Source organism: Notamacropus eugenii, chromosome 1 (assembly GCF_028372415.1).
Source record: "Notamacropus eugenii isolate mMacEug1 chromosome 1, mMacEug1.pri_v2, whole genome shotgun sequence".
In the NCBI taxonomy this organism is placed as follows: Eukaryota; Metazoa; Chordata; class Mammalia; order Diprotodontia; family Macropodidae; genus Notamacropus; species Notamacropus eugenii.
In genome coordinates, this window is record NC_092872.1 from 580326974 (window position 1) to 580352115 (window position 25142).

The 25142-nt window shown below is 38.0% G+C and overlaps 1 long non-coding RNA gene across 2 annotated transcripts in view; it reads left to right on the top strand.

Moving 5' to 3' along the window:
- The first annotated feature begins 40 nt into the window (after nt 1-40).
- Nucleotides 41-25142, top strand: part of LOC140520487 (uncharacterized) — a 49594-nt gene continuing 24492 nt past the window's right edge. For both annotated transcript variants that reach the window (XR_011972526.1, XR_011972525.1), the window contains exon 1: nt 41-14360. This is a non-coding gene — a long non-coding RNA (uncharacterized lncRNA). The remainder of the gene's footprint in view (nt 14361-25142) is intronic.

Here is a 25142-nt window from a genome sequence, read left to right on the forward strand (position 1 = left end):
CGGAGCGCGGGGTACTCCAGGTTGGGGCTTGGACCGGCCCAACCCGGGAGGACTAGCCGGAAAGCCCCGCTCCGCTCCCCTCCCCCACCCCAGCCTCCATCCTCTCGTTCTACGCCTTTTCCTTTTCGTTGGCTTTTGGACGCGAGGGGGGGGGGGAGGGTTGCATAGCAACGAGGGTCCTTTTCTCCCTTTCTTTTGGTGGTTGCCACGGCCGAAAATAAACGGAGGAGCAACGTGCTTTTATTAAAAGGGAAGCCTTGGTGGTGGCACCGCAGTGGAGGAAGGGGGTGGGTTTTTTTATTGCCACTCTCGTGTTGGGTCTTTGAAGGGGAAGGGAAAGGGAAAAGGCAAACAAAAACTTGCCCCCGGCCAACCTTGGATAATACAAAATTGGCAAACCAAAGTAGCTATCTGTGGTCGATGTTGCTTTTGAGAGAAATACTGGGCATTCATTGCTGGAGAGGAAATGAAGGTAGATGTTGGACTTGGTATTTTTAAAGGCACACTAGCACGACTCAAGTCTAAGGAGTACTGTCAGTGAAAAGATGAAGATAGGCTGTTGGAAAAGGTTGCATTTATGTGAACGAAATTGAAGTGGATTTAGTTATAGCTTTTATCGCACTAAGGATGTATGGAATACTCAACTGGATTATCACTTACCACCTTGCCTAGCATGGTACTAGCTGCTTTAAGCAATTAAAACCAAGGTTATATCTGAAGGAAAATTTACAAAGCATTTAGCCTGTAGTATTACCACTGTTTTGCCCATGAAGTGACCAACTGAAAAAGATTGAATGACTTCAGAGTTGGGATTCTAATCTGGTTTCCTCGGTGGTAGGAAATGAGAAGTTAATGGGGTCTACAGTCATCAAGAAAGCAGTTAGAGAAACTAGTAGAATGTATGTTGGCTTTGTATAAGTAAGATAGGCGCTTCAGGAATCAAGAATCCTTAAGTGAAAGCAAGAATTGTAAAAGATTTAAGATTAGACTTGTGAGGCCATTTAGTTCAAATTCCTGCCCTGTTCTTGGAAATTCCTTTTGTAATAGCAATCTGATTCATTCTTTGCTTGAAAATAACCAAGGAAAAGGATGTTCCCTATTTGGTGGGATGGCATTAACATATTGTACAATCATCATGGATTGTAAATTTCCACTTTAATAGTACCCTGGTAAGTAGGAACAAATTTGCCATCTTCCACAAGTTGCTTTTCAAATATTGGAAACCAAATCGTTTTTCCTTACTTTCTCTTCTGTTCAGCAAACATTTTTCAAAGTGTTCTGTGTAGAACACTGCCAAAGGCTGGGAATACAAAAGTAAAAATGGTTTATTCTCTGAGAGAGTTTACATTGTAATATGAGTTTTTCATATATATACAGATTTATAGTTAGTAATTTCTAAAGAGAGTGCTAACATGGGATCAAGAAGGTGATTAGGAAAGGGCAATTAAACTGAACCTTAATGGAAGCTAGCGTTATAAGAAGTTAAGGTAAAGAAGCCGAGCATTCTTATGAAAAGACATTGAGATGGGAGAATTTTTCATTAGAGGATTTTTAGTAGTGCACTTTTGAAATGTATGTACTGAAGAAGGTCCTTATCAAAGATAATACAAGGGGGAGTATTTCTTGAAGCAAAAAGATTAATGAATACAGGGCACTTTTGGTCACAGTGATGGGAATCATAGCTCAGAAGAGTAAGTTAAAGCTCTTACAAGATTAAAGTAGACTCTTAAATGACTAGAGGGACATACACTGTTCAAGAAATGGGTCTGATAAGATAAAGATGGCAGTGTACCACAAATTAAGTTTTGAGATGAAATCAAAATTGTCAGTGATCCTCTAAGAAATTAGATAAAATCAACATTAAAATTTATGTGAAGAAAGTGGTATGCAACTATCTAAATTAGGAGTTCTCTGAAAAGGAGAGTTAAAGGTTGTCTTACACTCATATTTTTTAGGATAAGTTTTGAAAGCTCTCTGGTTCAGGAAACAATGGAAAATCTAGATGAACGAACTTACAGACCTGTAGAAAGTTTAAAAAAAGTCTTGGGTAAGAATTCATTTAACGGGTGTACTTTGGAAAAATAACCAGGTAGGAAAAGGATTTAAATCTACATGTTATACTATGTAACTCTCATGAATTCCAGCTGGATGAGATTTTTACACATTAAAATAGAATAAAGCATTAATTTCACTCATGAAGTGTAAATAGAGTGCTTTTATTCAACAAAAAGACAGCTTTTGGGAAAAACACTGATACTTGATTGAGAATAAATTCATGTTAAGACATTTGGAACTAAAATGGAAAAAAACTTTCAAGTCATTTTTTAAAAAGGATATAACTATTATTAAAAGAAAACTGGTGATTTGAAACACACAGTATCACTAAAAACCAGAGATAGGCAAATTAAAACTTTAAGGTACTGCTTCATATTTAGCAAATGGGCAAAAGTAATTTAAAGAACTGAATCCTTAAAACACTTAAGGAGCTGTTGAGTGTAATTTATAAAAGAATCCCATGCTGGAAAATGGTAAACTATCCTTTGAAGGCCTCACCAGGTAAAACTGTAGAAGAAAAAATACAATCAACCGTTGCCAGTAGAATCCTAACCTTATAGAAACTTTTTAGAAAGCAGTCTGCTGTTACATAGTAAAATTATATAACGTTACAAAAATAATTATAGTTTTTGACCTGATCTCGTTATATCATTGTTGACAATATAACTTACAAGTATTACTGAAAAAGCAAAGCAGAAGTCCAGGATTGGACTTCAGGAGAGAGAGAGATTGGTATGGAAAAGTCTAGACTTGGTAGTGATGTGCCTGTTGAACTTAGGAAGATCACGAGATTACTAGTGGTTTCTATTAAGGAAAGAAGAGAATGTAGCCTAGGACAGAGTTCAGGGGTACACCAAAGGCATGAGATTTAGGAGAAGGACCAGTAAAGACTGAAGGACATCAACCAGAGAGCAATTCCATGGAAATTTCGGAGTCAGCAACAGTGTGTAATCAAAATCAAATGTTGCAAAGGTGAAGAAAGATAATAGCTTGGAAAAATGTCATCACATTTGGCATTTTGTAGTTCCTGAAGGTTCAATGCGTAGACATTTGATAAACATTAGGCACCAGTTTTTTGAAGCATGGTGCTAAATTCTGAGGATATCAAGGCAAAAAGACTACATTCAAGGGAGGCACAGAGTGATGGGGGAGACAGCATGCAAGCAGGTATGTACGAATAAGATAAATAAGCAGGATAAATCTAAAATAACACAGGGAAGGTGCTAGAATTTAGAGGGATAGGAAATGTATAAGTGTTGGGATTTTATCTGGGTCAACAAAAACAGATGGTGGGGATAAGGCACAGAGAGCATTCTGTGCACAGACTAGAAATACCCAAAGTTGGGAGTTAAAGTACTATGGGTCCTGGTCAAGGAGCAGCAAGGAAATCTAGAGCAGAATACCTGGCACATAGTAGGACCTTAATACATGAATGGGAATGGAATTGAGTGAGGGATGACTTGAAGGACTCCCTTTTCTGCCAGCTGCTTTTGCCAGTTTACTGCCCTGCCAATGATTGTTAATCATTTGCTCTGTGTGGTTTGCTCATCTGCTAAATGGTATGAAATTACCAATTTTCCCTTCTTATTCATGGCTAGTAGAGTGGAGTCTTCGGCATTCCTGAGCATGGAAAGAGACGCCTTCATTTTCTCTTCATCAACACTACCATTCTGATATATGTGGCTTTGTTGACATCTAATTTCCTTAGTAATGCTATCTTAATCTGTGTTGGCGGTTGGTTAGTGCAATTGTGTACCTAAACTTTGTGGACATGTAGTTAGGCAGAAGTCATCACTTAACTCTGCTACTGACTCATGTTGACACCCGTTGGTAATACCATTTCTCTTTCTGAACCATGTTGAAAGTGTGTTTCATAGTCTGTTCCTCTTTATTTATGATGCTAATATTAATACTCTTCTGAGGTAGTATGTCTTGAGGTATGCACAATTTTTTCTCCTACCGTGCTAAGGATGATGTTAGACCATATCATAAAATAAGTTGCTACTCTTGCTGTTTCTTATTTAAGTTGGAGTGCAATTCTTAAATGATTAATTTTCTACTTTACATTTGTAAATCATTTATAATCTAGTTTAGCAGGACTAATCGCTTCCTTTGCAATGTCTGGAATATTGGTACCTAGTTCACCACTACAAATATCCTCCTCTTACACATCTGAGCTGTTCACACGTAAAGTTCACAGGAATACTGATTTGCTTTTAAATGTGGGCCTTGCTAGTACTCAGTTTTACCACTGCCAATATCATTTTTTGATATATTTGAACCACTGGATCCCCTGTTATCTAATATTAAACTTCTGTGGTATGTCTTAGTGTTTTCATCCACTTCAGTAGTAATCATTTTTTCAAGAAGTCTGTTATGTACGAATCCTGTGACTCATTTCAATTTGTCATTTCAATCCCTGTTGAAGCCAGATTTCTTCATCTTATGCTCTGGTATACGTAATCTGTGTTAGCCACCAGTTCTGAAATTTTTATTCCCCTGAGGATTTGTGATTAAATCAAGATTATACATATTCCCTTAACACTGTTTATCTGTCTGAGTGATGCTTGAGTGACATTACCCACAAGTCCCACTAGTCTGTATTCTCCCCCCTATGGGAAGACAAGGTAGCTTCTAGTCTATTTCTCTTCTAGTATATGTGAAGCATATTGAGAATAATTCTATCTTTGTTATGACAGTTTTCCTTGGGGGGGGCAGAGCCAAGATGGCGGAGTAGAAAGATGCACATACACATAGCTCCGAACCCACAGCCCATAGAACATCTGTAAAAAAAGAACTCCTGGCGAATTCTGGAGCAGCAGAGGCCACAGAACGGTGGAGCAGAGGAGATTTCTGTTCCAGAGAGCCCTGCAAACCTCTCGCAAAAGGTCCTTCGCGCACCAGACCGGGAGCGGAGCCCAGCCCTGCCTTGGCCACACGGCACCGAGAGGAGCAGATCCAAGCAGGCTTCAGGGACAGAATCTCCAGTGGCTGCACGGGTCCTTCCACCCACAGGTGATGGGGGTCAGTGAGAGGGCCTCTTTGGCAGGTTGAGAGGGGAGTGGGGTGCCCCCATAATTCGGGTCCCCTCGGGAGGCAACAGCGGAGGCGGGAGCAGACCAGGGCTCCCCAAGCAGGCAGGAGCCTGGATCCATTGTTGAAGGTCTCTGCATAAACCCCCTGAGGGAACTGAGTCTGTGAGGTGGCCCTGCCCCCACCTGAGCACCTGAACTTAATCTCACACTGAATAGCAGCCCTGCCCCCGCCCAAAGCACTGAGGCTGGGAAGCAGCATTTGAATCTCAGACCCCAGGCACTGGCTGGGTGGACCTGGAGGCCAAGTGGGTGTGAAGAGAATATTCAGAAGACAGTTTTCCTTGATAATTTCTTGAAAGATGCTTAGGCTCTTTTTATGATCATGGCTTTTAGATAATCCAATAATTTTTAAATTATCTCTCCTGAATTTCTTTTCCAGGTCAGTGGTTTTTCCAATGAGATATTTCAAATTGTCTTATATTTTTTCATTATTTTGGTTCTGTTTTATAATTTCTTGATTTCACTTGAAGTCATTGGCTTCCATTTGCTTCATTCTAATTTGAAGGAATTATTTTTTTCAATGACCTTTGAACCTCCTTTTCCATTTGGCCAATCCTGCTTTTTAGGGCATTCTTCTTATTGGCTTTTTGGACATCTTTTGCCATTTGGGTTGGTCTGTTTTTTAAGGTATTATTTTCTAAAGTATTTTTTTGAGGTCTCTTTTAGCAAGCTGTTGACTTGTTTTTCCTGATTTTCTTGCATCACTTTCATTTCTCTTCCCAATTTTTGCTCTACATCTTGATTTTCAAAATCCTTTTTGAGCTTTTCCATGACCTGTGATCAGTTTATATTTTTCTTGGAGTCTTTTGATATAGTAGCTTGGACTCTGTTGTTGTCTTCTGGTTTTATGTCTGGATCTTCTTTGTCATCAAAGTAAGATTCTATAGTCTGAATCTTTTTATGCTGTTTGTTCCTCTTCCCAGTCAAAAACTTGACTTTTTAACTCTGTCAAGGTGTAGTACTCTGCTTCTGGTGGGGGTGGGTGTACTGTCCCAGGCTTATGGGGTTTTGTATCAGCCACTCGATCCCCCACTGTCTGTGGGTCTGGAGCTGCGGAATCAGTGCTGCTGCCTTTGGCACCCACCTCCTCCACCACCCTGGGGCTTGGGGAAAGACCTCAGCCAGACCAGGTCCCACAGAATTTTCCCACTGATGTTCTATGCTGTCTTGGGCATATGTGGTTTGAGAAGTCTGGAAACTGCCACAGCTGGCAGTGATTCAGTCCCCTGAGGCCTGCTCTGGTCCTCTCTGTTGGTTGTTGTGGTCCACACCAGACTCCACCCTACTCCCAGCCTGGTGCGTTAGATGCTTTTTGTCAACCTTCTAGGCTGCCTTGGGCTGGGGATTTGTTTTACTCCATCGTTTTGTGTGTTTTGCAGCTCTAGAATTTGTTGAGTCCTGCTTTTGTTCCACCATCTTGGCTCTGTCCCCTATATTTTAGTCTTCTGCTAACGTATGTCTGAGCCATGTGAACATCAAGTTCAGAAGAAGAGAGCAATTTCTCTGGTTCTCTGACATTTCTGTGTCATGTTTATGTGGATAAAGAACTCATGTTTTCATTCTAAGCCAGGATGAAACCATATTTCTCCTCTCCTGTTACTTCTGAGCCATATGAACATCCAGTTCAAAAGTAACCAACATTCTCTGATAATCTGGAATTTCCAAGTCACTTGTATAATTCTTTTTGTCATTCTGAGGCAGGATGAAACGATAATCCTTAGTCTACTCCTGAGCTATCTGAATATAAACTTCCAAAGGAGAAATTTCTTTTTCTAGTATCTTGGTATCTCTAAGTTAGTTTGATATGGACTGCCAATTCTCTTTATCATCCAAAGTCAGTGAGAAAACCAATTTTTCCTTCCCTGGTCTCTCTGAGCCATAGGAACATTGAAGCAGAAAACTTTGTCTAGTATTATGGTTGGTATCACCAAGGCACTTTGGGCTAGATTGCAAATCTTCTTTATTGTTTTTAAGTCTGTATGAAACCATATTTCTTAGTCTGCTCCTGTGACATGTCTAAGCTATGTAAACATTCAGTTCAAGACGGTTTATCACTTTCTTTGGTCTATGGTATCTCCTAAGTCCTGTGGATAATTATTGTAAATCATTTGTTATTTAGGGCAAAGATGAAGCCATATTTCTTCAATCTTTTATAAGAATGGACCATAAAAATACCCATTTCAGAAGTAGCAGTCACCTTCTTTGGTACTGGCAATGAATTTTACTTGAATGTGGTATGCTCAAAGTTGTTGCTGCTTACTTTCATATTTGTTTTCTGTTATGAGAGATGCTGAAAATATATTTCTTAGTCTCATTCTCTGGTATAACTAAGCAATGTGAACATTCAGTAAAAGTCAATATGGTAAACCGTCTTTCTCATTCCAGGTTAGGATGAGACCATTTTATTAAGGCTTCTCATCTGGTATTTCTGAGTCATGTGAACATTCAATTCAAAAGTGGAAATCACTCTTTTTGGTGCTATGGTATGTCTAGATTATGGTAATATTTAATAAACAATACACTTAATCTGTCAGAGCCAGTGTGAAATCATATTTCTTAGTCATCTGTTCTGTGTTTGAGCCATGGAAATATATAGTCCAATAGCAGTAAACACTTTCTGTAGTAGTCTGCTATCTCTAAAGAATGCTAGTAGATATTTCCAAAGTTCTTTAAACTATCTTTCTTTGAACCTCTGGTATGATTGAGTGACACACTTATCTGGAATTCATGCCTTTCTCTATTGTATTTGTAAGGATGACTAATTTTATTATTTTGAGCCATGATAAAACCATATTTTTAGTCTCCTCCTCTGGAATGTATGAGTCATGTAGAGCCCTAGTTCCAAAGAAGCAAATGCTTTCTCTGATAGTCTAGTATCTCTATGTCTGCTTGATATTATCAATTATCTTTACTGTTCTAGGACAGGGTGATATACCATATTGTTCTATCACCTCTTCTGCTGTATCTGAGCCATGTGGCCTTCCAGCAGACACTTTTCTAGGGTTTTTTTTTAGTACTATTAAGTCATGGTCATATTGATGGTCAATCATTCTGAGCACAGATAAAACCATCTTTTTTTTAGTCTTCGCTCTACTGTGTTGGGTCACAAAATTCAGGAGGCAGAAACTCTTACTAATGAGAAGTTCATTGTTACATGCAATAGTGTTAGCATATATAGCCTGTAGATAATCTGCAAGAAACTGACATTCCCCTAGTTTTCCCGATTTTTATGTCCTCTAACAAATTATTATGGTTTCTTCTCTTTGCTTAATGTTGTTTACCAACTGATGTTTTCAAGAACATCCTAACGTCTCCTGCAATTCTGCATTTATCCTCCACTTTTACCTCTTTTTCCTGTTCCACAGTTTAGTGAGTTGGCATGAATTACATTCACTTATTTCATCATTCTGTTACATTTATCCCTCTCCAGGCCATTTTTGTATCTATGCCTCACTATGGTATCCATTAAGTCATCTGTTTTTTGTGCCTTGGTGCCACGTAGGATCTTTCATGTACATATTCCATAAAGGAAGTGCCCAGCGTTGACAACTAACATTATGTCTGCAGATATTAGCTGTAGAGATTAGCTGATAGGTCTTAGTAATGGTTGGTTGGTAGGATTAGTATGAGAATCTTATATACTATAAAAATGGTTGGTGTGAGGTAGCATTATTTAAGACCTTAGAAAAACCATCCCCTCCATTTGAGCCTAGTTATTTTGAATAAAAGGTTATTAAAAAAAAAAAAAGATCTTTTGGGGAAACTAAATATAACCTCCAGGTGATGGGAAATCAGCTGCCATTGCGCCATTGGACTCCCATTTGAGGTCGTAAATTCTTGGTGATTTTATAGTTGTCCAATGGCATGACATCCCAAAAGCATAGTTAATTAGCATGAATATTAACTCCTTGCTATTTCTGTTGCCCAATTAAAGTCATAAGGTCAGCTTGCCTAAGTTATTCTTTTGTGCTATAGGTCTCTCTGGCATCTTAAAGTATTTGCCTATGCAGCTTTACGCCTTGCCACAAGTCTGTTACAACCCATCCACATCAAATTTATAGCTGAATTTTCAAGAGGTTCATCAGGCTTACACCTACTATCTACGTCTGTAACTGGCGAACAATAATGCTCTAGCTCTGTTGCATCAGCATAAGGCAACAGTGCTTATATTGAGGCACCAGTAAAAAGCCAAGCACATACATCTTCGAGAAGGAAGGACAAGCACAACCTGTGAGTGAGTAGCAGTTTCTCCCTTTCTCTTCTCCTTCCCCCCTCCACCTCCTCCTTTTCCCCTTCCCCTTCTCCTCTCCTCTCCTGTTCTCTGGTGTTCTGCCCAGGGGAAGGTACACTCCTTGGCCAAAAGCTGCCTTTTTTCTTTTGGGTTTACTGATTACATTTTTTGCTCAAAGATCAAACCTTAAACCCAATTCACTCTGGAGCTCGTAGACTGGACAGCAAGTCCCCACCCACTTAGCACAGAGTGTATATAATTGCTAAATAGTCATTGTGTGTTTTACCCAGGAGCCCTGAAGGTCTTCCCCTCTGTTTGATTTTTTTTTCTTTTGATTAAAGGGTCCAATCCCTTGAGTAACTATTTTAAGAAGCGTGTTCATTGAACAGGTGTAATCTCACTCAGAGAGAATGTAGTAAGACCTTAGCCTGAAAGGGCCAGGGTCTCACATTGCATCCTAGGCCATCTGCAGTTGTCCTGATGAATATTAGGCCACTGGACCCAGATGGCTCAAGAGAAGAAAGTTAGGTTGGTGACCTTGCACAGTCCACCCTCACTCAAAAGTCAGTTGCAATTCATGTCATCATCTTGATGTCTTGGTCCTCCTTGAGAACAAAGGACAAACATAATTGTGGACTTAACAAAGCCTGTTAATTAGGGGTTACACGTTTTACAAATAAAGGCTTAGTTTCACAGATTTGCAAAATTGCTGCAACTGTATGGGGAACTCTGAAAATAACTTCTTGTTCCCAGTATGTGCCTACATGTGCATGACAGGCTCTTAAACCAGATAGCCGAGACATGGTGACAAATCACTGCGATACTTCTAGGTATGGATTGTTTCTCACAAACTGTAGAGATGACGCTGCATTTTCCCAGTCCTGAGGGTACATTTTTTGCAGCAAATGTCATGGACAATTAAGTATTTAACTGGAATATGATCTATTACATTGAAGCTAGGGAATCTAAATCTAGCTGTTTTAAGTATAATTCTTAATAATATTGCTGTATGTGTTCCAGCCATCTGAGTATCACTGAGGCAATATAATTGTCAACCAAGTGACTGAAATTATTTCACATGAGTGTTAACCTATGTCCGTGGCATTTGCTTTACAATGTTTGATATCAAATCTTTGGCCTCAGATATCACTCCTCTGAGAGTAAATGCAAGCAAACAAAAGATAATGGGGTGGGGTATAAAGGCCCATTCTCATGTATCATCAGGTAGATTGTGCATATTCAGGTCCAAAACCTCCTAATTTCCGAGTTGGAATAACATGTTCATGATTCTTGATCATGATTCCATCAATTGAGGGTTTGAAGTTGATTAACTTGATTTCGTGCCCTCAGTGTATCCAGTGTACCATTGTGTTGGTATCATTATTTTCAAGTATTTCTTGAGTTTATGGTTCGGGCAGTGCTTGTTTTTCTGGAAAGAAAGGTACCAGCCTTCCTGCATTTAGTGGCTGTTTGCCAGGTTTCTTGAGATTGCAGTCATTCTTGTTAAATGGAACCGTACTATTAGTTCTCAATATCACTGGAACTATACTACTCCCAGTACTAGCAAGACCTCCAAATATTATAGGGTTGTCTATAGGGGCACATTCTGTATTACCTCGTGCAGCAAAGAAACTGGTGCCTGTTGAATGTAAAGTCTCCACTAAGAGGAGTGCATATTACCTACTGCAGCTGTATTCGGTGCTTCCATTTGTTTACTGTATAATACTTGAAAGCATTGAGAGATAGTTACCTCTCAAGGCACAAAGACATCTTTACTTTGATGTCCTCTGTGCGCAGGAAAAAGGAATAGCATAGTTAGACAATCATTTGATTGGTTTAAGTCCCTGCCTTCAATCTTTTTAGCATCAGGATCTTTTCCATTGAGATATGTCTTCTGTCTTCTCATTCTGTGGCCAAATTACTTAAGCTTCAGTATTTCAAATCCTCATTTCTTTAAGTATTGACTGATTTGATAATCTTGCTGTCCAAAGGGGTCTCAGAAGTCTTCTCTAGCACCTTAATTCTAAGGCATTTATTTTGTGACACTCAAACTTTCCTTAGTAGTCCAACTCTCAAAACCATATGTTAACTACTAGAAAAACCAGACCTTTGTCAGTAAGGTAATGTCTATTTGCTTTTTATTATATAGTCCAGATTAGCCATAGTTTTCCTTTCAAGGAGCAAGCATCTTTTAATTTCATGGCCACAGTCACCATATACAGCAGACCTGTACAACTTCTAAAATTCTTCAAGCCAAAGAAAGGTTAGACCAGATGCAGACTGAAGATGGTTGGTTGCTGTGAGTCACATGATGAATTAGAGTATGCAGTGGCAACCCTACAATTTTTGTGGGTCACCTGAACTCCTTTGGTGGGCAACAAGTGACCCACAGGCTGTTATGTTGTGCGGGCCTGAACTATAGTGATCTTTGAGCCCAAGAAAATAAATCTGACACTATTTCCATTTCTTCTATTTGCCAGGAAGTGATGGGACCAGATGTATTATCTTAGTTGATTTTTTGTTTTTTACATTCTCTTTTATATAAACTGAAAATAAAATAAATTAACATGTACTTTACCTTTGAGAAGAGTCATCGCTGGCATTAGGAAAAAGAGAGGAAGGAGGACAAGGGTTGTTGCTTGGAAGGAGAATCTCCCATGAGAACACTGGGGATTTAAATGTCAGGGATGTTCTCTCTTATGCTACTTTCACTAACGGGCAGCTACGTGGTGCAGTGAATAGAGCACCAACCAGTCCAGGAGTCAGGAGGACCTGAGTTCAAATGTCACCTCAGACACTTGACACGCACTAGTTGTGTGACTTTGGGCAAGTCACTTAACCCCAATTGCCTCATCCTGGGTTGTCTCCAGTCATCTTGATGAATATCTGGTCACTGGATTCAGATGGCTATGGAGGAGAAGTGAGGCTCTGGTGACCTGCACAGCCCTCCCTCACTCAGAACAAAGTCAAGGGCAAGTCATGGCATCAGTAGTCTGATGCATGGTCGTCTTCGGCAATGAAGGAGGAACACGCAATTTCACCCTCGTTAAGAGGCTTGTTAATTCTTCTATGTGTCATCTGCATATCTGAGATTGTCAATATTTCTCCTGGCAGCTTTGCATGAATGATCTTGCATATAAGTTAAATAAAGAAGGTGACAATATAAAGCCTTGTGCTCCTTTCCCAATCTTGAACCAACTAGTTGTTCATGTTCAGTTCTAACTGTTGATTCTTGACCCACATTCAGGTTCTTCAGGAAGCAAGTAAGAAGATCTACTACTCCATTTTCTTTGAGGATTTAACACAATTTGTTGTGATCCACACAAAGGCTTTAGTGTAGTCAGTGATGAAGAAGAAGATATTTTTCTGGAATTCCCTTGTTTTTTTCTCCATAATGCCAGTGAATGTTGGCAATTTGGTCTCTTATTTCCTCTGGCTCTTTGAAACCAGCCTACTCTTCTGGTAATTCTCAGATCACATAATTGCTGAACCCTGTCTTGCAAAATCTTAAGCATAACTTTGCTGGGGTGTGAAATATGTGAAATTGTTTGATAGTTTGAACATTGTTTGGCGTTGTCCTTTTTTAGGACTGGAATGTAAACTTACTTTTTCCAATCTAGGCACCACTATTCAGTTTTCTAAATTTGCTGGCATATTGAGAATGCAGCACTTCAACAGCGTCATCTTTTAGGACTTTAAACAGTTCAGCTTCTGTCAGTTCCATTATTAGCCTTATTGTTAGCAATGTTTTCCAAGGCCCACTTGACTTTACTCTCCAAGATGTATGGCTCTATCTACCATCGTGGCTGTTAGTGTGATGTTAAGATCTTTATTTGTATAGTTCTATATATTCTTGCTACCACTTCTTAATCTTTTCTAAGTTCTGTGAAGTCCCTACCAATTTTTTGTCTGTCATCATGTTCATTTTTTCATGAAACATTCCCTTGATACCTCCAGTTTTTCTGAAGAGATTTCTATTGTTTTGTTCTATTTCTTTGGATGGTTCATTTAAGAAAAGCTTCTTATGTCTCCTGGCTATTCTTTGGAATTCTGTATTTAGTTTGAAAATATCTTTTGGATAACAGTGTAATGGAAACTGGGCATAGACCAATGCCTGACACCGAACGCAAGGATAAAGTCCTAATGGATACGTGGTCTAGGTATAAAAACTGATACACTATTTCTTACTCCTCTAATTTGTTCATACTATTTGTCAGATTTATGGAGACTGGAGAAATACATAACCAGAGATAGAGAATATTATGAAGTGCAAAATGGATGATTTTGGTAATGTAAATTGAAAAGATTGCACAAGCAAACCACCCAAGATTAGGAGGGAAGCAGAAAACAGGGAAAGAATTTTTGCAGCTAGTGTCTGTGACAATGGCTTTATTTCTAAAATATGTAGAGAATTGAGTCAAATGTACAAGAATAAAAGTTATCCCTTGACTATCAATTGAGGGATATGAACAGGGAGTTTTCAGACGAAGAAATTAAAGCTGTCTATAGTCATGAAAAAGTGCTCTAAATCACCATTGTTTAGAGAGATGCAAATCAAAACAAGTGAGGTACCACATCACACCTATCAGGTTGGCTAACATGAAAAAACAGGAAGATGATAAATACTAGAGAAGATGTGGGAGAGTTGGAACACCGATTCATTGTTGGTGGAGCTGTGAGCTAATCCAATTATTCTGGAGAGCAATTTGGAACTATCCCCAAAGGGCTAGAAAAATGTGTATACCCTTTGACCCAGCAATATCACTTACTTTAGCAGCTCTCTATGGTGGCCAAGAATTAGAAATCTATGGGATGCCCATCAATTGGGGAATGACTGAACAAGATGTGGTATATGAATGTAATGGAATACTATTGTACTTATAAGAAATGAAGAACAAGACTTCAGAGGCCTGATGAACTGATGCTGAGTGAAAGGAGCAGAACCAAGAGAACTATGTGCACAGCAACAACCACAGTGGGTAAGGAATTTTTCTGGTAGACTTAGCCCTTCACAGCAGTGCAAGGAGCTAAAAAATTCCCAAAGGAGTCTTGAGGCAAAATGCTGCTCACATCCAGAGAAAACTACGTAATTAGAAAGCAGAGTGAAGCAGACTATTTTCTCTTGTGTTAGGTTTTGTTTTGTTTGGGTTTTTCTCATGGTTTCTCCCATTCATTTTAATTCCATGCAACATGACTAATGTGAAAATGTATTTAATAAGATTGAATGCCATCTCAGGGAGGGAGGGGGAAAAAAATCTAAGACTTATGGAAGTGATTATAGAAAACTGAAAACAAATAAAATTAGAAGTTTTTTAAAAAAATATTTCTCCCTTTCTCTTTTGCCTTTCACTTTCTTCTGTTGTTTGTGAAATCTCATCAGATAGCAACTTTGCTTTCTTGCTCTTCTTTTTTGGGATATTTTTTGTTGCCCTCCCATACAGTGTTGCAAACTAATATCCCATAGCATTTTGGGCACTCCATCTGCCAGATCTAATCTTTTAAATCTTTTCATCACCACCACTACATATACATAAGGGGTGTTATATGGTCTGATGGTTTTATGTGTTCTCTTCTATTTAAGGCTAAATTTTATCGTATGAGCCACAGTCAGTTCCAGATCTTGCTCCAACTGTACAGAGTTCTTCCACCTTTGACCACAAAGTATATGATCAGAGTTCTGTATTGTCCATTTGGTGATGTTCTTTTGTGTCTTTGAAAAAGAGTATTTATTATATGACCAGTGAATTATTTTGACAAAACTATTAGCTTCTGCCCTGCTTCATTTGTACTCCATGGCTAAATTTTACTGTTACTCCCATTATCTTTTGATTGCATAATTTTTGTGACACCTTTTTTGGATATTATTTCTAGAAGGGGGTATAAGTCTAAATAAAAGTGAGCAACTTTGGCCTCAAGCATTAGTGGCTGGAGCATAGAGTTGTATTACTGTGATGTTGAAAGGTTTGCCTTAGATTTGAACAGATATTCTATAATTTTTGAGAAAGTACCAGAACACTTCTTCTCTCCCCCCCCCTTTTTTTTTTGATTGAGGACTCTTCAATTTTTTCTAAAGGGTTCTTGCCCGCAATAATATATATAATGATCACCTGATTTAAATTCACCCATTCCCATCAATTTAAGTTCACCAATACCCAAGATGTTATTTTAATTTTTTCATTTCCTATATGACCACATTCAGCTTACTTTGGTTCGTAGATCTTATATTTCAAGTTCTTACACATTATTTATATTTACAACATCAGACTTTTCTTTCATCACCAGACACACCCACAGCTGAGCTTCCTTTTGGTTTTAGCCCAGCTGCTTCTCTCCGAATCAATTTATAGTTGCCCTACATTTCTTCCGCATTAATGTGTTGGATACTTTGCAATCTGAGGGGTTCATCTTCTGATTTAGCATTGCAATCTCCTATTGTGAAAGTGACATCTTTTATCTTTTAACATTTTAATGTTGTCTATGGACTTTTCTTGGCAAAGATTTGGAGTCCTTGGGTCATTTCCTTCTCCAGTGAATCACCTTTTTTTTTTTAGAACTCTCCACTATTACTTGTTTGTCTTGGGTAAACCTACATGCATGGCATAGCTCATTGAGCCTTATGCAACTTATTCACCACAACAAGGTGATTGGTGATCGAGGTGGAGATCTATTGTCCATTTTACTCATGTAATATCAACACCTATCTTTACTTCTTCTTTGTCTGGTTGCTTACTGTTCCCTAAAGTTTATATGGCTGGTAAGATTCATCAGCCCTTAAGAAAAACTAAATGCCCTACATACTGAATTTCTTGGTGGCAAAACTACAACTTTCTTAATAATACCTGCTGTCTGTTATCTGCCAAAAAGATTAAAGGGGCTATAGTAGCTTTCTTGTTAATTTCCTGGATCTCGGACCCAATAAAAATATCATCTACATACTGTACAATAATTGACCTACATGATGGTGTGAAAATTTTAAGAAGATTGTGGGAGATTCTCAAAACCCCTGAGGAATTCTTTGCCACAAATATTGTTCTTTGTTATAAGTAAAAGCAAACAAAAACTTGGATTTCTGAGCCAGGGAATAGAAAAGAAAGCAGAACATAAATCAATCACAGAAAGCCAAGCAGCTGAGCTGAATATAAAAATAACTATTGTGGGGGTTTTAGGGACCACAGTAGTTACAGGAACAACAAACTTTTTAATAGTGCACAAATCTTTTACAAATTGATGCACAGTTTGACCTAGAGAATCAAATTTTTCTTTTCCTAACTGGCAATATTAGAGTGTTGGAGGGAGAAGACCCTTTGACTGATTCCTCTGTGATAAGTTTTATTCCTTCAATTTGTTCTCCTGAATGATGGTACTGCTTTACATTTGGTCATGGCTTGTTTTCAGCAACTTTATTCTAGATAAGTGTCTGGTAAAATCTTTACCTTGGGTGTGTATTGCTTCCAGAACAGCAAATAATCTGGTAACTTGATCTTTAAGGATATCTACATAAACTCTCTTGAGTATCCAGAATATGGTTCCCCCCAGCTTCCTTGATACAATTCATTTAACAGAAAAGCGTGATATTCTGTAAGAGGTCCAGTCTGAACCTCCAAAAATTGGGATATGCTATGTGTTTGCAATGACCATGAAATCTTCATCACTTGCTTGGTACCCCTCCCCTTTTAGAAAGGGATGATTTCTAATACGGTGGAATAAATGGTTCCTTTGTATTCATGGTAGGAAAGTTTAAAGAAAGAAGAGGTTCCTCTGATCCTTGTTCTGAATCTCACCATCATGTCATACTCTTGGGCATGCTTCCTGAGGATGGGGTCCTAAATTTTACCCCTTGACTTTCACCATTTCTCAGCTGCCTCAGTTGCTTCCTGTGTCCTCTTCTCCACTGTGCAGGCTTCTTTCAGTAAAGACAGTTCCCTGGCTTCCAAACTGTTTAGCCTACCTCCTTTCTTTAGTCTTTTACTTTAATCTCCAGCCCTTTGGTTGCTGTCGATTGAATAGCCATGGACACTCCTTTTAGTTCCTTTTTCTGCTTTTTCTCTTTATTCTTCTAAAACTGGGATTGCAGTGAGTAGGACTTGTCTTGTATGCCTTGGCATGCTGCTGTCCAAAGATATTGTGTGTCTTATTCCAGGGTTCGTTACTTGTGTCACTGTAGTTTGCTGACAGAGTGTTTCTCTGATGGCCGGACATTCCTGATAATGTAAGTGTTTGGCTTGGATATCTGGTCTAGACTGTTTTAGCAGAATGTGCAGGAGAGAGGATACTATGCAACAACCAATAAATATTGGTATGAATAGGATTTTACATAAAGATCCTTGCTAAAATTTAAGATTTTCACAGATTCCTGCAAATGAGAGTGAATGACTTCAGGTAGGTATGTGTACCTGTGTAACGCTGCCAGTAGTTTCAGGATAGTCTGTTATGTGATAATTAGCCTCCTCTGGTAGGGTGTGGATTCAGGAGATGAAAAAAGAGTGAAGTTAGGAAGCTATATAGCCCAGATTCCTGATTTTACAGCTTTACTTTAGCCGATTTAGTTGAGGAACATGTTACAAGTTCAATAGCATTCTGTCTCCCTTGTTCATACCATCTAAGCCCAGCTGCTGTAATCTCCTATACTAGTATTTTACCTTAAAATTTTTTCCCCTCCTTGCTTTAGGTATCAGCACCATTTTTGTGTTGTAAAAATAATTGGGTAGGGATTCCTAATTCACCCATTTTCGAAATAGTTTGCATAGTTTGGGGATTAATTGTTCTTTAAATGTTCACTTGTGAATCCATCTGCCCTGGGGATTTTTTCTTAGGAAATTCACTGATGGCTTGTTAAATTTCTTTTTCTAAAATTTGAATATGTACTCTTCTGTTAACCTGAGCAATTTATATTTTTCTATATATTCATCCATTTCACTTAAATTGTCAGATTTATTGGCATATAATTCAGCAAAATAGCTCCTAATAACTTAAACTTTCTTTTTGTTGATGCTGAATTCACCCCTTTCATTTTCAGTAGTTTTATAAATCAATTAGTGCTTTATTTTAGAAATCAATCAGTGGTTTTATTAAATTTTTCCACAAAATCAACTTATAGTTTTATTAATTAGTTCGATGGTGTTCATTCTTTAAATTTTATTAATATTTCCTTTGATTTTCAGAATTTTTGACTAATTTTTTTCTTTTTCTCCTTTTTTTAGTTGACCATTGAACTGGTTTTTCTTTATTTTATTGATTATGCAGTTTGAGATATAAATTTTTCCCTAAGCACTACTTTGGTTGCATCCCATAAATTTTGGTATGTTGTTTAATTGTTGTCATTCTCTTTAATGAAATTATTGTTTGTATGATTTGTTCTTTGAATCATTTATTCTTTGGGTTTAGATTATTTAGTTTCTAATACTTAATGAATCTTTCCACTGCCCTTTACTGAATCTAGTTTTTATTGCATTATGATCTGAAAAGGATCCATTTAATATTTCTACATTTGGTTGTGAGATTTTTATGCCCTAATACATGATCACTTTTTGTGTGGGTGTCATGTACCACAGAAGAAAGGTACATTCATTTCTATTTCTATTCAGTTTTTTCCAGAGGTCTGTCAATATCTATCTTTCTTAAACTTCTATTCATCTCCTTAACTTCTTTCTTATTTTATTTTTTTGTTAGATTTATCTAGTTCTGTGAGGTCCTTTATCAGTATAATCATACTATTTCTTCCTGTAACGCATTTAACTTTAAAAATGTAGATTGTTATACTATATGGTACATATATTTTTAGTATCTATGGTACTTCTCTTAGTAAGATATAATTTCCTTATTTCTTTTAATTAGATCTATTTTTGCTTATGACAGCTACATTTTTTTTAACTTTAGATAAAGCATTATAGATTCTGTTCCAGCATCCTCCCCTGAAATGTGTTTCTTGTAAACAGCTTATTGTACAATTAAGTTTTTAATCCATTCTGCTGTTTTCAGTTTATGGGTGAGTTCATCCCATTCTCATTTACAGTCATATCTGTATTTTCCTCAATCCTATTTTTCTTCTGTTTAACCTTTTCTCTTTCTAACCTTTCATATCCCATCCCTTCTCACAAGCGTTTTACTTCTGACCACCTTTTCTTCGCAATCTACCCTGTCTTCTATCACTCCCTTCACTCTTTTCTTATCCTCATCCCTTTTTACTTTTCTATAGGATAATATAAATTTTTGTATCCAACTGAGTGTATGATATTCCCTCTGAGTCAACTGATGAGAGTAAGGTTCAAGCATTGTACATCACCCCATCCTTTTCCTTCATTGTAATAGCTCTTTTGAGCCTCTTATGTGAGATACATTACCCCATTCTATCTCTTCTCCCAGTGCAATCTTACGTCTCATGCCTTAATTTTTCTTATATCCTACCATAGTAAACTCATTCCTGCACCCACTGTCTATGTATATGCTTTCTAATTGCCAGAATAGTGATAAACTTAAGAGTTATGAAAATCATCTTTCCACGTAGGAAGGTTAACAGTTTAACATTAATTGAATCTCTTATGTTTTCTCTTTTCTGTTTACCTTTTTATACTTCTCTTGAGTCTGGTATTTGAAAATCAAGTTTTTTGTTCAGCTCTTATCTTATTAGGAATACTTGAAAGCGCTCTATTTAATTGAATATCCAGTTTTTTTCCCTTGAAGGATTATACTCAGTTTTGTTGAGTGTAAGTTATTGTTGGTTATAATCCTAGTTTCTTTGCTTTCTAGGATATCATATTCTGAATTCTCAGATCCTTTAATGAAGAAGCTGCTAAATTTTGTGTAATCCTGACTGTTGCTCTATGATATCTGAATTATTTCTTTCTGGCTGCTTGCAGTATTTTTTCCTTGACTTGGGAGATGTGAAATTTGACTGTAATATTCCTGAGAGTTTTCAGTTTGGGATCTCTTTTAGAATATTATCAGTAGATTCAGGGCAATAATATTTAAATTACAGATTTCTGTTTAATCCATTTTTCAGTGAGATATTTTACATTTTCTTCTTTTTTCAGTTCTTTTGATTTTTCATTTACTGTTTTTTGATGCCCATGGAGTCATTAGCTTCTGAAACTTGCCCAATTCTAGTATTTGAAACTTACCCAAATCTAGTTTTTAAGGAATTGTTTTCTTCAGTGAGCTTCTGTATCTCCTTTCCATTTGACCAATTCTACTTTTTATGGAGTTTTATTTCAATGATTTTTTTAACTTCTTTTGCCATTTTTTATGCCAAGGAATGTAAAGGATTGTTGGCTCATTTTTCATGATTTTTTGTCTTACTCCTCTCTTTTGGCAATTTCTCCTTTTATCTCTCTTAATTTTGACATTCTAAATAAGCTCTTCCAGGAGCTCTTTTTGTGCTTGCAATGATTTCATATTTTTCTGTGAGGCTTTGCATGTAGCCATTTTGACATTATTGTCCTTTTCTGAGTTTGTGTTTTGAGCTTTCTTGTCACCATATTAACTTTATATTGTCAAGTTCTTGCCTTTTTTTGTTTTGTTTTTTGCTCATTCCCCCTCCACTGCTCCAAGCTTCATGCCTGCACCAGGAGTGTGGGACCTTGATGATGGCCTGTCTCAAGGCACAAGATCTTGCTGTGGCAATGCCTGCTGCTGGCTTGCCTGGATGATACCTGTGCTGGACTGCATTTCCCTTTTACAATGAGAGTATTCCTAGTGAACCAGATCTTTTCTCCTGTCCTTCTAAGTTGTCTTGGACTAGAAAATTGTTTTGCCTAATTCTTTTTGTTCTTATACTCCAGAATTTGTTTTAAGGCATATTTTATATTTTTTGGAAGTGAATGTGAGAGAGTTCAGGGGAGTTCCTATCTTATTCCACCAATTTTGGCTCTGTTTACCTCATAGCTGTTAATTCTAAATCATGAAAACATCCAGTTCTCTGTTGCTTTGTCTAGAAAATGATGGCTCATTTTTTTCCAATTCTCTAACCTATTTATAGGGAAGATTTAACTATCTTTGTTCTCTCTTTTCATGAAAGACATGTAAGAACATCCATTTTAAAAGTAGAAAATATTTTTTCTAGAACTCTGGTATGTATCTGTGTGCATGTGTGTCTTATAGACATTCTTAGCAAGGAAGAAAACATATTTATTAGTCTCATCCATATGTCTGAGCCATTCTAACATCCAGTTCAAAAGTAAGTTTCTCTGAGACTCTAGTTGGACCTTTGTGTCATACTGATTTCCTTTAAAAATTTCTTTGTCATTCCAAGTAAGAAAAAAAATCATGTAACACATTCTACTCCTCTGATATGTTTGAACCATATGAACATTTAGCTCAGAAGTTGATATCAATTTCTCAGATTCCCTGGAATCCCAATATCATGATCATATGATAACCAATCCACTTTCTCATTCTGAACAAGGTAAAAAACCATATTTTTTATAGTCTCCTCCTTTGATATGTCTGAGCCATGTAAATATCTAGTTCAAAAGCAGCAAATGCTTTCTCTGATACTGTTTGGTATCTTTACATCATGGTGATTTTTTTTTTGTTTGGCAAACCTGTTTTTTGTCATTTTAAGTAAGAAGGAAACACTGCATCATCTTCTGGTATTTTTAAGTAATGTGAATATTCAGTTTCAGTGTCAGGCATTTTTTCTGGTATTCTGGTAAATTCAGTAGCATTGCAGACCAAAAGCAACTGTCATTCAATGTCACAATAAGATGATACCATATTTCTTCGTTTTGGTCTTAGACATTTTATAAATATCTATTCAATTTTCACATAAAAGACCTATCTACTTTCTCATTCTGAACAAGGAAAAAACAATATTTCCTAGTCTCCTTCGTTGATATGTCTTGAGTCATGCAATCATCCAGCTCAAAAGCAGCCAACATCTCTGGTATTCTGATATCTTATGTCTTCACATTGAGAGCCAATTGTATTTAATATTCACAGGAAGGATGATACTGTGATCTTTGGTCCCTTTCTCTGGTACGTCTGAGTCATGTAAACATCCAGTTTAAAAGAAGGAAAACCTATGTTGGGTACCATGGTTAGTATCTCTGTCACATTGAGCAAAATTTTGAATCATTACTATTGGAAGTCAGGACATTTTGTCTCATCTGTTATGTCTGAGTTATATAAACATATAATTTGAATGTCTTTCCCTTTCTATACTACTCTGATATCACTAAGAAATCTTGAAACTGGATAAACCATCTTTCTCAGTCTCAGTCCAAATGAAATCATATTTCTTGCTCTCCTACTCTGATAAGTCTGAGCAATGGGAATATCCAGTTTACAAACAAAAATGCTTTGTGTCTGCTATTTCTTAAGCTGAGGTTACCAGACTTATTTGGCCTACTGCCTTCTTTTAAAAAATTACTCACTGCTCCTGTGTGGGATGGCGAGACTCGTACTTAAATTGACTACTGGGAGACATCTCAAGGTACAAACAAAGAGGGGAGACATGGTGCAGAAACAGAAGCATGGTTGTATAGCATAAAACCACAAACCTTCCCACCTACCCTGACCTTTAACTTTACTGGTTTAGGACTTTGTTCAAGGAACAAGGAATGACTCAGCCAGTGTTAGATGATAACTTGCTGCAGTAACTTATTTGACTTATTAACTGCTGAGATGGCATAGGGGATGAGGAAGTACAGGGGAGAGGGGTGGTTTCACAGTCTCAAAGTCCCTTATGTCACATGATTTCTGGGAAACCGAAACTTAGACCTAGGGTCTGAGCTACTTTATGCTTAGGTCCCTGAGATGTCTTCACTGACTTATCACATTCAATCCCTCCTCTTATTATCTGAAGACTTCTCACACCATTATTGATAGAAATTATCCACCAGCCAGTCTTCTTCAGGCTGTCTTCAGCACAGGCTCTCTGCATCTTTTTCTCTTTATCTTGTGGAAATTCAGATGTCCACTCTCCTAGAAAACTGACCTTAATACCATTTTAGATGATCATTCCTAAGCTTTATACACCTACTGCTCTTACAAAATCAAAATTGGAACTTTGGCCAGTTGTCATGTTTAAGAAACTCACATTAGAACCCAGTTTTTATATTTACATTCCCTCATCAGGAAGATGAGATTTCACTAAGGAGTCAATAACAGGCTCCAATACTTACATAAATACAATAAATAATCATTTTTAACATGGCACATATCACATCACAAAATAATTCCAACTTCTGGTCATGTGATGCTTCTTTTAAAGCATTTGCAATATAGACCACAAACCATTTTTCTTTTAACATTAACTGAGACAAAAATAATGACTATATATGCTAAGCTCACAAACCCTTGACCTGATTGTTTCCACAGTATTACTAAGAATTAAGGAAGTCTAACTTATTGTTGTTGGTCTAAAGTCCTAAGCCTAACAGCTTAATTTTAGACTTAACCTCAGATGTTCTCCTACCAACAATCTATAACTTAATAGATCTAGTACTAAGCTTACAAAACCTTTGAATACAAGAGATTGCTACTAAGAGTAGGGACATTCAGGAAAACAATAGCTCCCTAACTTCATGTCAGTTCCAAGCAGGAGCAGATTATCAACTGGCATACAGCCAGGCTTAAAGTCTGCCATGTGTTAGTGGGGAAATTGAGTCTGAAGAAGCCTACCTAAGCCCAGGCTCAACAGCTGCTCTCCCACCCATCCCATGAGATTACCTTTTTGCAGTTCATACAAGCATCTCACGGGCTTACTGGCATTATGAATCTGAGGCTCAGACTGCTTTTCTTTTTTTTTTTTTTTTCAAACAGGGGTTGAGCTTTATTTCAGGGTCCGGGTTACAAATGCAGGGAGGTCTTCCTTAGGAGGAAGAGGGGGAGATTTCCTAAGGAGGCTAAGCTTAAGGGATTGGAAGTAGAAGTACAAGCGGGGAGAGAGGGGGAGGGGAGAGAGGAAAGAAAAGAAGCGGAGCCCTACTTTTCTCTTTGGCTCCACACGTGCTAAGAGAGAGCTTTCTGGCTTCCTTAATCCTACTTAATCTTCAGCCACACAGTTTGCATCTCAATACCATGCTGTTAGGTAACTAGGTGTGCTCCAATCCGGGACGACCTCGAGGGCAGGGAGACTCCACCCATCACGTATCTCCGGGGGAGAGGCGGAAATACCCGAGCTAGCCGAGCTAGCTCAGTCTGACCTTCTCGAACCCCCGCTGTTCATGGAGGGCCTCGTAAGACTCTAAGATTTAGAAGTCCCACTTTTACCTGCCCGAGACTGTCCACACGGAATTGAGCTTCCAGTCCCAACATATCCCCTTCTTTGTTATGCGCGGAGCGCACCTGGCTCTAGAGCAAACAGTGGCTGGAGGCTGAGTGGATTAAGGAAGGCCTTTAGCATATGAGTACCTTACAACAAGACTTCATTCACACAGAAATCTGCAGCTAGCACAACTGACAAAGGGAGGCATCAAATAAAACAAAGATGAAACTAAATGGCTGAGTTACAACAGGGGAAGTGCAATCAACTAATCCCAAAGCATATTTTAAGAGGAACAGCTGGTGTAGGCGCCTTACACGTCACCACTCCCTTAATCTTGCAAATGGATCTATACAGGTGGAAAATTGGTCACCTCCTCCCCACCCAAGTGTCCTGGGTTTGTGATATCAAAGTCCTCATTCAGCTGGCGAAAAAAGGATGCCTAGATTGAAGCTGTCAGCAGCAGTGTCTGCGGTTGTGATGAGGGCTGCTTCCTCTCTGGGCAGCAAGGTTAAAGCTGTCAGCAGCAGGCTCAGGTGGTGTATGATCCTTCTCCGGG